Source organism: Prionailurus bengalensis, chromosome D4, assembly GCF_016509475.1.
Source record: "Prionailurus bengalensis isolate Pbe53 chromosome D4, Fcat_Pben_1.1_paternal_pri, whole genome shotgun sequence".
Classification (NCBI taxonomy): domain Eukaryota; kingdom Metazoa; phylum Chordata; class Mammalia; order Carnivora; family Felidae; genus Prionailurus; species Prionailurus bengalensis.
In genome coordinates this window covers 72,042,588-72,055,653 of record NC_057359.1, presented here as the reverse complement: position 1 = coordinate 72,055,653, position 13,066 = coordinate 72,042,588, and positions in this window count along the sequence as shown.

The window sequence follows — 13,066 nt, the reverse complement described above, 5'->3', positions numbered from 1 at the left end:
CACAAAGACTTAAAATTTGGAAAGGTACCATGCTTTTGGATAGGAAGATTCAGAATTATGAAGATGTCAATTCTGCCTCCAAATAGGGTAAGGGGTAAATTAGACCACAGTGAAAAATGGAAGGGAAAAAATGGAAGAAGAAAATGTGTGTGTGTGTGTGTGTGTGTGTGTGTATGAGAGAGAGAGAGAGAGAGAGAGAGAGAGAGAGAGAGAGAGAGAGAGAAACCTCAAGAAGGATGTAATAAACAATTGATAATATGACTTGTCTCCAGAGAAGAGAACTGGGGAGTGCCTGAAGGCAAGAAACTTTACACTGTATAACCTTTCGTACTTTTTGAATTCTAGGTCTTACAAATTATCCACTATTTAAAATACAATTAAAAAATAAAAATCTTCACCCTTCTGGGTCTCCCATACAGGGATGAGATAAAACTCAGGCAAGTGTGGAGGTATCCCCAAGATGGGCACCCCTGCTTTTTTTGTTTGTTTGTTTTTTTTAACTCTCAAAGATATCCAGACTGAGCCTCCAATAATTCCTCAATTATAGTTTAAGTTTTCCTGCCATGGGACTACTGGTTCCCATGGAGATTTCTGCTCTTGGGCTTTGACTCCAATCACATGATTCTCTGTGTCTGTCTGACTTTCTAAATTTGGGGGCAGCAGTTTGTGACCTCAGTTCTCTGCTGTATCTAAAGAGAGTTGATTTTTCAGTTTCCTCAACTTCTTTCTTGTTAGGACAGAGTGATGACTTCCAAACCCAACATGGGCTGGCCCAGAAATTGGAAGCCAAGAGCATTTGTTTTTAATTTTGATAATACTTATCTTTTTTTCCTTTATGGTTACTGATTTTATTTTTTTTATTTTATTTTGAAGATTATTTATTTTGAGAGAGACAGAGACAGGGTGAGTAGGGGAGGGGCGGAGAGAGAGAGGACCCCAACCAGCTCCACACTGCCAGCAGAGCAATGCAGGGCTCGAACCCATGAACCATGAGATCATGACCTGACCTGAAACCAAGAGTTGGACGCTTAACAGACTGAGCCACCCAGGTGCCCTGATGGTTACTGATTTTAGTTTCTCACCTAAGAAATCTTTGCCTAGCTCAAGGTCATGAAATTTTTCTCCCATGTTTTATTCTGTAAGTTTTACAGTGTTAGCTGTTATTTTAGATCTGTGACAGCAGAGAATAGGGGATTGAGACTGACTGCAAAGAAGCAAGAGAGAATTATCTGGGGGCGATTTCAGTGTCCTGTTGGGGGTGGGTATTACATAAGGGGAGACATTTGTCAAAACTCATGAAGTGGTATTTAAATGTGCATCATATTGTATGTAAATTATACTTTACTACAGTTAATTTTTAAAAAGAAGAAAATATGTCCAGTACGAAAGGTAGGCTCCAAGACAGGAGCTTGCTTGCTACCAAACCACTGCAGACTCCTGACTTACGTGCAGAGAGAAAGAAATATGATAAACAGCCAGCCTAAGGCCAAAGTCTGTAAGATCTACAACCACAAGGTATGTACTTTGTGGAAAAGCCTCCTAAATGGGAATTAATATTTTCAACTTGAGACAGGATGAACACAGGTCTTCATGTTTCCCCCACTCCCATCTACTTCTCTGTCTGGAATTTATCTTGGTCCCCACTGTAAGATACATATTCCTCTTTATTTTTTCCAAGTTAGGAGCCAGTTTTTCCTACATCATTTATGGAATACTCCCATCTACCCTTCACTGATTTCAAACACATCTTTCACTGTGTTTTCTATTCATAGGTACTTGGTTCATAGCTAGACTAACCCGCTCAACTGATCTTTGTGTTTCATTATTTTGTCACTACTGGGAATAGGATTTTTTCCTATTACACTTTTTATTAGTTATTCCTATAGCTTGGGAAAGTTTTTCTTTTTTTAATGTTTATTAATTTTGAGAGAGAGTGTGTGCATGTGCACAAGCAGTGGAGGGAGAGAGAGAGGGGGAGAGAGAATCTCCAATAATGTGGGGCTCAGTCTCACCGTGAGATCATCACCTGAGCCAAAATCAAGAATCGGACGCTTAATCGACTGGGCCATTCAGATGCCCCAGGGCTTGGGAAAGTTTTTAAATAATCTGTCAATCTATGCACAATTATGCATTTTTGTAATAGGGTATTACAAGAGTGCTCCTTTTTAAAATATTTTTTAAAGTTTATTCATTTATTTGAGAGAGACAGAGACATGGTGAGCAGGGAAGGGGCAGAGAGAGAGGGTGAGAGAATCCCAAGCAAACTCCATGCTGCCAGTGCAGAGCCCGATGCAGGGCTCGAACCCACAAAACCATGAGATCATGACCTGAGCTGAAACCAAGAGTCAGATGCTTTGACCAACTGAGCCACCAGGTGTCCCGAAAAGAGTGCTCTTTTAAATACAGTATTTCGGATTAACTCATTTAAAATCATCACTGCAGTGGTTTAGCCTGATGCTAACAGCATAATCCAGAACTGCTTCCAGGTAGCTAATTGGACTTGATATGATACAACTGATTGCACCAAAAATGTGCTTTTTTCCAGCATGTAATATGTTCTGTGAACTTGTGCATATCCCAGGAATATAATTTTTTTCAGTGAAATTTCAATAGTAAAGTGACAGACATTTCCAGATGAAGAACCAGGTAGGACATTACCACTGACAGCATATTATTAGCCCAACTGAAAAATTTTAAGATCTATAGGGCTTCTGGTTTTAAGGGAGTAAAGAATTCTGCTTTGTCCTCCGGAAAATGATCCAAAATAACATAAGGCATAACAAAAATACAAACTCCAGTGGCACCCGGGTGGCTCATTTGGTTAAGCATTCAATTCTTGATCTCAGCTCAGGCCTTGATCTCTTGAGTTTTGAGTTCAGGCCCCACATTGGGCACTGCACTGGGCATGAAGCCTACTTAAAAAAAAAAAAAAATGCAAACTCCATTTAAGAAAAATAAAGAGGAACCAGTAGGATTTTTGTAACCAATTGTTACAAAAAAGGTTAGTAACAAGTGATGGCAAAGAGGTAAAAAATTGATTCTAGCAGTATTCATACATTGCTGGTAGGGATGTAAAATGGGGTGGCTGCTTTGGGAAATAGTTGAGCAGTTCTTCAAAATGCTAAACAGAATTGCCCCATGAACCATCAATGTCACTCCCAGGTATGCACCAAAGAGAACTGAAAACATATGTCAACCCAAAAACTTGTACACAAATGTTCATAGCAGCATTATTCATAACAGCCCGAAGAAGAACCAAGCCAATGCCCAATATGCTATAATGTGGCATATTTATAATGGAATATTATTCAGCCATAAAAAGGAATGAAGTACTGATACATGTTACAACAGAAGATCTTGAAAACCTTAGGCTAAAGTGAAAGAAGACAGAAACAAAAGGCCATTCATTGTAGGATTCTGTTTATATGAAATGTCCAGAACAAACGGGCACATTTAGAGACAGAAAGTAGATTTCGTAGTTGTACAGATGGGACTGGGAGGAGTAGAAAGTGATGACTAATAGGTATGGAATTTATTTGGGGGGAAATAAAATATTCTTGAATTATATAGTGGTGATAGTTGCACATCTTTGTGACTATACTAAAAACCCCTAAATTGTACACTTCAAAGAAATGAATTTTTGCAGCATTATTCGCGATAGCCAAGGTATGCAAACAACTTAAGTGTTTGTATCCATATGAACGGATAAACACACACACATGCACACGCACACTAATATCCTTCAGCCATAGAAAAGGAAATTCTGTCATTTGCAACAGTATGCATGAGCTGGAGGGCATTATACTAAGTGAAATACAGACAAAATCTGAACAAGTCAAACAAGACAAGTCAGAACAAGACAAAATACTGTGTGGCATTACTTATATGTGAGGTCTAAAAAAAAGAAAGAAAAAAGTCAAACAATTTTAAGTGTGTTTATTTATTTTGATAGAGAAAGCACAAGTCAGGGAGGGGCAAAGAGAGAGGGAGAGAGAATCCCAAGCAGCTTCCACACTGTCAGCACAGAGCCTGATGCGGGGCTTGAAGTCACGAACCGTAAGATCATGACCTGAGCCAAAGTTGGACATTTAACTGACTCAGCCCCCCAGGAGCCCCGTAAGTTCTGAGAACCCAGTGTATAACATGATGAGTATAGTTAATAACACTGTTATTATATAATTGAAATTTGCTAGGAGAGTACAACCTAACTGTTCCCATCAAAAACTGGTGAATATGCAAAGTGATGGATGTGCTAATTAACTCGGTGGTGGTGGGAGGAATAACTTCACAATGTATATGTACACCAAATCATCACTTTGTATGCTTTAAATATCTTACAATTTTGCTGATTTTTACTTCTATAAAGCTGAAAAAGTGAAATTTTGATGTGAATTATATCTCATTAGAGCTGTTGTAAAAAATTACACACATGTAACTGCAAACAATATTACATGAAGACACATGTTGTTTACAGGAACTTTTGTTGTCAGCACAGAAAATAAGGCACACCTGCATTTTTTTAAAAATGTTTTTATTAAAAATTTTTTAATGTTTATTTTTGAGAGATAGTGTGAATGGGTAAGGGGCAGAGAGAGAGGGAGACACAGAATCTGAAGCAGGCTCCAGGCTCTGAGCTGTCAGCACAGAGCCTGACGCAGGGCCCGGACTGATGAACTGTGAGATCATGCTGGGGAGGGGCAGAGAGAGGAAGAGAATCCCAAGCAGGCTCCATGCTGTCAGCACAGAGCCCAATGTGGAGTGGATCTCACCAGCTGTGAATGACCTGAGCTGAAATCAAGAGTCTGATGCTTAACTGACTGAGCCACCCAGGCGCCCCAATGCCTGCATTCTTTCAAAGGGTACTGATGAAACCTATAAAGATTTGGGAGGCGAAGGCATCAGGTTCTCTGGAAGTGGGGAGGCAATTGGGGGCTAAAATGAAAGCTAGTGCTGGGGCGCCTGGGTGGTGCAGTCGGTTAAGCGTCCAACTTCAGCCAGGTCACGATCTCGCGGTCCGGGAGTTTGAGCCCCGCGTCGGGCTCTGGGCTGATGGCTCAGAGCCTGGAGCCTGTTTCCGATTCTGTGTCTCCCTCCCTCTCTGCCTCTCCCCCGTTCATGCTCTGTCTCTCTCTGTCCCAAAAATAAAAATAAACGTTGAAAAAAAAAAATTAAAAAAAAAATGAAAGCTAGTGCTTAAAAATATGTGTAAGGAGCAGTTCAAGCTCACAATGCCACTCCTCCCTTACATGGTAAATGATTATCCATCCCTCCATAAACCCCCCCAGAAAACCAGTATGATCTCTCACCAAGTGGAACTTGAGAGGCTCTTAAGTTGGATCCCCTGGCCCTGGAGGAAGGTGGAAATGAAATGTCAGGCTGCAAACAGATTAAGTGGAAGTCTATATAAAGGGAGTGAACTCTCAACTCCCATCCCACAATGCAGCATTTCTTCTGCCTATTCCACAATAGCCAGGTGTGTAGCCCCTGGCAGAATAGCTCCTTCTCTGGAAAAACTAGGTCCTTCTGGAGAAATTACACTGCTCCAAGGATGACTGACAGACACTGACATTTGGGCAATTTCCCTGAGGCGAAACCTAAGTGAACACCCAATCATCTTTCTGTGAAGCCCATAAATTGACCTGCTGCTCCCAGGTACTCAGTTTGTAACCCAGAGACCCTGGACTTCAAGGTGTAAACACTCATCAACAGACTTTGGATTATCTCCCTGGGTGAAAGAAGGTATGTACTGGGGGGGCGGGGAGCAGGAGGGTGGGCGGGGAGAATGAAAGGGTATAGTGATCAGGACAAATAGTGGCAGAAGCAATCTATGTGCTCACAATGAGGGCAAGACAACTTCCCAGCCTCCTTTGCAGTTAGTGCCATGTGACTGATTTCTGGCCAATGGGAGAGCAAGGAAGTGATTTCTAAGCTACATGTTCCCAAAGTTTCTTGGTTAGAGCATTCTTCGCACCACAATCGTCTTTTCACAAGAAAAGAAATACCAAACCGTTCCATGTGCTAAATAAGTTCCAAATAATAAGACAGTAGTATCTGGTACTATGCCCAATAGTTGTATCTGTGTTTCCCTAAAATTTAAAATATCCTGGAATCCCCTAAGAATTCTCTACAGTGACCTGGGACACCGTGGCACCCATTTGGGACCCATGTATATAATGCTCCCCACTCTGGCTTTCTCTGCTTCTGGGACCTCCAGATGGTACAGCTACAAAACAGTAGAATGCAACACAATGTAGGATGCCTGCCTGGGAAATGAATGGTTATCAGTTAAGCACTTTGATCTGCTGGGCTCTCTGTGGCTAGTGCTGCTTACTCTGACTCTGTAGTGTCCAATATGGTAGCTGCTGAAGGCTTCTTAGGACTGCAAGTACAGACAGTGCCACATTCTGAGGCTTAAAAAACTGAAGCAGAGTCAATGTTTTTCCATTAAACACAACTTTATTGTTTTTGTAGAACTACAATTCACTTTAACTGTTGCATCGCATAGGATGTTGTACTGTAATGCTTGTAGAGGGACGTGCATTATTTCTAGTATTACAGATAAACACTTCAATCTACACAGTTATCAACGGATTGATTCAGTTCAGATGATTTTCTTCTATGCACTGAAAGAACATCACAATGTGTTTACTTGGGGATGTTATGTAGCTAGCACAAGTTAAAGCATACCTATGCAGACAGCACAGTTACAGTGACATCTATGCAAATCCTAACCACCAACTGAGATACTATTTTAATTATAACTTTTTTCTAGATAAAAAAATAAGGGAAAATATTTAAATTTCAAAATGAAGGCATGTTACTGAGGCAGAATTCAGTGCAATACAGAAGCTAGTACTACAACTAGTACAGGAAAGACAAAAGGGGGAGAGGATATAGTGCACAATCGATGAATGGCCATTGCAACTTACTGCAGGCACAGCAAAATGAAGAAGCTGTTTGTTGTATACAAATGTGTTAGATACAGTAGACAATATTTAAGACAATAGCTAATATTTGTCATTTTCAGCAACAATCTAGTGAGTTTAAGTATTCTAACAGCAAAAAAAAAAAAATTCCACAAAATTAGTTATATGAAATGAGCAATTTCCATCAAAAAAATTTAAACAGTTTTTAACAGGATTTTGAACTTGTCAACTTGGCCAGCTATACAATAGTTGAATTCTTCAACACATACACAAGAAATCTTAGATGGAGAGACGATAAAAAGAAATTATGTTAGTTATGGTAATTTAGTTAGAAATTATGAAAGACTTAAAAAGACATTTACAAAAATTGAAATTTTCAATTAACTCTCTAAACAAAGTTGTTCATAGAATACAAGAAGTTTCTAATACTATCAAAGATCAATTGATTTAAAATTCAGAAAGTATTTACTTTTAGCTTTGGATGAGTCATGTACTAAGACAGTGCCCATTGAAAATCTGGTACATTCTGTCTCAAAGAACATCCAAATTTACAAAGAAATGTCAATTCATTGCCTAAAAACTCAAACTCATGACAGGTATTTTTGACATTTTTCCATCTGTCAAAGAAGAATTTCAGCTAGAGACAGAAAAACGAGTTTCTATCATAAGAATGAGACTCCAGCTATGTTAAGTCAAAAGACCAGCTGTATTAGAATTTTAAAGCAAGAGAATGATGTTTCCCTCACTGCTTTGTTCCAGTGTCTGGTAACTCTTGAAAATATTTGTGTTCAGTTTTCTCAAGGAGACTCTTAAAGAGAGTCAAGCACACAGATGTTAAAATTCTTCAGTATATAATGTGCAAATGCTATAAAATTATCATTGCCAGGTTATGGAACTGGTGAGGATAATGTTTTTAATGATCTTGTGTTCTCTACCAATGTTCCTTGGTTGAGTTAGAAAAGAATTTTTACAAAGATTTCCTGTACTAAGAATTTCAATTTAAGGTTTTCTTAAAATGAAAAGAATGCTTTCCATATATTCAATAATCATGGACAAAAAGTGGCAGTGTGATTCATATTTCTCCTTAACTGAACGCTGCATGTGAATGAGCTAAATATGAAACTCCTTAGAACAGGAAAAACTTGTACCTACTTAGGTAAAATAATTTAGTTAAAATTGAAACACTTCATAATACAAATAAAAAATGACAACTGTACACATTTTTCTAACATTGGTCAATATGTAAATTTTAAATGTAATCAATAGTATTCTGTGTAAGTTGGATGCCAATAAAGAAAAAAGCAAATGTGAAGAATGGTTTGTTGATTGGATAAACTTAGTTTTATTTCCATTTCATGCAATTATTTTGCCAAATTTGATGTTCACAATACTGAGTGGACACAAGAGTTAGTGAATTTACTTAAATAATTTTCAAAGTGATTGCTTTTGCTTCAAAATCAAATCAATTCTTCCAGTAAAACAATGAGTTTTGTCAATGTGGATGCAAATATCAAAGTAATGTTTTTGATATTTGATCCAGTTATTGGAAAACTTTAAGTACATTTACATTAACATCAAGATATGTTTGGAAGAACTAGGTGAATCTACTTTTCAATGCTAAGTTTTGTAAATCTAAATATAGATCAAGTACTTCAAAGGAAAAATTTAGTGTATGAATTAAGATGTGCTGCAACTTTTATACAATATACACTGGGTTTTGGAGACAATGCAAAAAATATGTCTCGTCAATTTTTACACTGGTTGTATGTTGAAATAATATGTCTCTAAAATATATTGTTCACCTCATCTGCTTTGCTTTTTAAAAGCAGCTACTAGAAAATTTGAAATTACATGTGTGGCTCACATTATGCTATCGGGACAGTGCTGCATGCACTAAATGAAATACCTTCCAGTCAGCTCTTTAGAGCCCTCTTCTTAAATGCGAATAGTCAAAGCTCTCCAGACATTTGAGGAAAGCCTCCAATGTGAAAGAGAGAAAACAGATTAAAAGCAACTCAGAGCAAAGACAGATAATGCAGGGAGTAGAAGAACATGGAATAAAGACACTATATTAGCATCCTCAGAGAAAAGAAATTCACCCATGAAACAAAAAAGGAAAAGAGAATCAGAAAATGCACTTAGAATTATAAATGTGACAACACAAATAAAACATGCAAAACATTTAGCAGTAGAGTTGCAAGATAAAGCTAAAGAAAATTTCCAGAAAGCAAGATAAAGATCAAAGACATGAAGGAAGTGATGACAGGGAAGATGGCGGAGAAGGAAGAGCCAGGAACCCATCTGTCCACGTAGACAACAACTGTACTGGAAAAAGGTAGCTAGTGATAATTCTGGAATAGAGGAAGTCTATTTTAAAACTTACAGCTCCCAGGGGAACTCTTGACTGGTACACTGCAATGATTAGTGGTGGATTCTAGCCTTCAGGACAGTAGGAGCCACTCATTCTCTACTGGCCAGCCCAGGGGGAGGCAGCTGTGGAGACGAAACCCACATCTGTAGTTGGGCTTGCTGGTGCCAGAGGAAGTAATAAAAACCTCTGTCTCTAAATGTCGGAGTTCTGGGTTCGGACTGTGGGTGGCCGCTTCTGATCATGAAGGAAGAGCACAGAAGCCAACTACCATTCTTCCAACCCCCACTGGCTCAAGTAGCTTCCAGAGGATTAAGGGACAGGACCTGGGTTTTTTTTAGACATTGAGAAAAAATTTGATATATGGGAGAATTTAGAATACCATGGACTCCTCCCAGGGAAATACAGAGTCAGAAGAGAGCTGAGAAAAGTTTAAGCATTCACAGACTGATCCCCAGCACAGAGACATGCTAAAACAATAAAAAAGACAACTCTGAAAAGAGGGAAAGCCTGATTTCCAGAGCTACCGTACTGTAAGATTCAAATGTTGAGTTTTCAACAACAACCAAAAAAATCACAAGGCATACAAAGAGACAAAAAGGTATGACCCATTCAAAGGAATAAAATAAATCAACAGAAAATGTACTTTGGAAAGCCCAGAGGTCACACTTGCCAGACAAGACCTTTAAAACAATGGTCTTAAAAGATGCTTTGAGAGCTAAAGGAAGGTTCTGATGAGGTTGGCAAATCCAGTGAGAAAAATGAATATTCTTCAAAGAGAAACAACTAGGGATTATGCATCCATTAATTACTACTTTAGAGGAATGCTCTCCTTGGTCTCATTTTATATGGGACATCTTGACAAACATCTTGAATACCAATGGCAAAAAAACCCAGAAGAGCTGCAGATATTTAGCAAAGCTTGTAGATTATCAGGACCACTCTATAGGGGTAGAGACCTGAAGACTCTAATCTGGAAGGACCTCTCAACCTTAGAACCTATGAGAGAGAGAGCCCAGCAGAGAGATCTCTCCAATGTTCTCAGGGTAGGAAATATTTTGCTAGTAATTTGCAACTTACTAAGCATCAGATTAACTCAGGAGAGACATTTCACAAGTGCCCTGGTTTGGGGAAAAGATCCCTTACATCAGATCATAGAGACATCCATATTTCCACAGAAAGGAGAGACCCTATGTATGTGCTATCCTGTATAGACAACAATTTGACAGTGTATTTCCAGAATCTTAAAATTTTTGTTTCTCTCTTTGCATCAAGCTGTTCCACAACGGAGAAACAATTCTGAGGAAAACACAAAACAACAACAACAAAAAAAAAAACAGCAAAAACAGAAGTTCTCTATCAGCAAACACATGTACACATGAAGAACCTCTACTGGTTCCCCACTGCCCTGGTAACAAAACACAAACTCCTCACCAGGGCTGGAAAGAAAGGTCTTTACAATGCAGGGCCTGCACCGTGGCAGCAAGGAACACAACGGACTCCTATCCCCAAGCATCAGAGCCACCTTTCCTGGGTGTTCCCACGTGCTATGTTTTACATTTCATTTTTAGCAATGAACACAGTTCATTTTCGCTGTTAAATGCAACCATACTGTGACCTGCATCCTACCTGCCCTCCAACACACATCAGTCTTACACATAAGACTGGATTTCTGCAGGAATATTCTGGGGAATATTCATTCATCTCATCTCTTAAAGTGCACTGTATATATGAAGCATTAATAAACGTAGCATTTGTGAAAATGAACCTAGGCATATCTCATTTAATTGTGCTTCACAGATTGTGGTGTTTTTTGTTTTCACAGACTGAAGATCTGTGGCAACCTGTGTTGAGCACGTCTACCAGCACCATTTTTCAAACAGCATTTGCTCGTTTTGTGTGTCTCATTTTGGGAATTCTCACAAAATTTTAAACCTTCCCATTATTATTATAGCTGTTATGGTAAACTATGATCAGTGATCTTCAATGTTACTCATGTAATGGTCTTGGGGTGCCAAGAACCACACCCACGTAAGACAACGAACACCAATGATAAACGCTGTGCATGTTTCTGACTGCTCCATCGACCCTCTGTCCCCATCTCCCTGTCTTCTGGCCTCATTATTCCCTGAGACATGATACTCAAATTAGGCCAATTAATAACCCTCCAGTGGTCTCGAAGTGCTCAAGTGAAAGAGTCACACATTTCTCACTTTCCATCAAAAGCTAGAAATGATTAAGCTTAATAAGGCAGGCATGTTGAAAGCTGATAGGCCAAAAGCTAGGCCTCTTGCCCCAGTTAGCCAAGTTATGAACGCAAAGGAAACGTTTTTTGAAGGAAATTAAAAGCAGCGCTCCCATAAGTACATGAATAAGAAAGCAAGGCAGCCTTACTGCTGATATGAAGATCAAACCAATAACATTCCTTTAAGCCTAAGCCTAATCCAGAGCAAGACTCTAACTCCCCTCAATTCTCTGAAAGCTGAGAGAGGCGAGGAAGCTGCAGAAAGAAAAGTTTGAAGCTAGCAGGGACTGGTTCATGAGGTTTAAGGAAAGAAGCTGTCTCCTTAACAGCAAGCGAAGCAGCACATACTGATATGGAACCTGCAGGAAGTTATCCAGGAGATCTAGCAAGACAATTAATGAAGGTGGCTACATTAAACAAACGATTTTCAATACAGACCAAACAGTCTTATAAGAAAACGCCACCTAGGATTTTCATAACTAGAGAGAAGTCAGTGCCTGGATCAAGGGAAAGGCTAACTCTCATTTGGTGACTAATGCAGCTGGTGACTGCAAGTTGAAACCAATGCTCATTTACCATTCCGAAAATCCTAGGGCCCTTCAGAATCACACTAAATCTTCTCTGCCTGTGCTCTACACATGAAACAACAAAACCTGGATGACAACACAACTGTTTACAAGATGGTTTTGTTTTGTTTTTTAAGAGCGAGACAGCATGCACGTGCAAGCGGGGGCAGGGCCATGGGAGAGGGAGAGAGAATTCCAAACAGGCTCCCTACTGTCTGCACAGAGCCCCATGTGAGGCTCAATCCCATAACCTTAAGATCATGACCTGAGCTGAAATCAAGAGTCGGATGCGTAACCGACTGAGCCACCCAGGCACCCCTACCACATGGTTTTTACTCAATTTTTAAGTCCACTATTGAGATCTGCTCAGAAAAAAAAAAAATTCCTTCAAAGTATTACTGCTCAAAGACAATTTACCTGGTCACCCAAGAGCTCTCACGAAGATGTATGACTTGTTTTTATCACTGCTAACACAGTATCTACTCTGCAGCCCCTGGATCAAGGACTAATTTCAACTTCCAGGTCTTATTATTTATTTAACAAACATGTTTTGTAAGGCTATAGCTGGCACAGATAGTGATTCCTCTGATGGACCTCAGCAAAGTAAATGGAAAACCTTCTGGAATGGATCACCATTCTAGATGCCATTAAGAACATCTGCTTAGGGGCGCCTGGGTGGCTCAGTCGGTTAAGCTTCCGACTTCAGCCAGGTCACGATCTCGCGGTCTGGGAGTTCGAGCCCCACGTCAGGCTCTGGGCTGATGGCTCAGAGCCTGGAGCCAGTTTCCGATTCTGTGTCTCCCTCTCTCTCTGCCCCTCCCCCGTTCATGCTCTGTCTCTCTCTGTCCCAAAAATAAATAAACGTTGAAAAAAAAATTTAAAAAAAAAAAAAAAAAGAACATCTGCTTAGAACTAGGGACTCTATTTTATACCACTAACGATAGCCAAAATGGTGGAAACA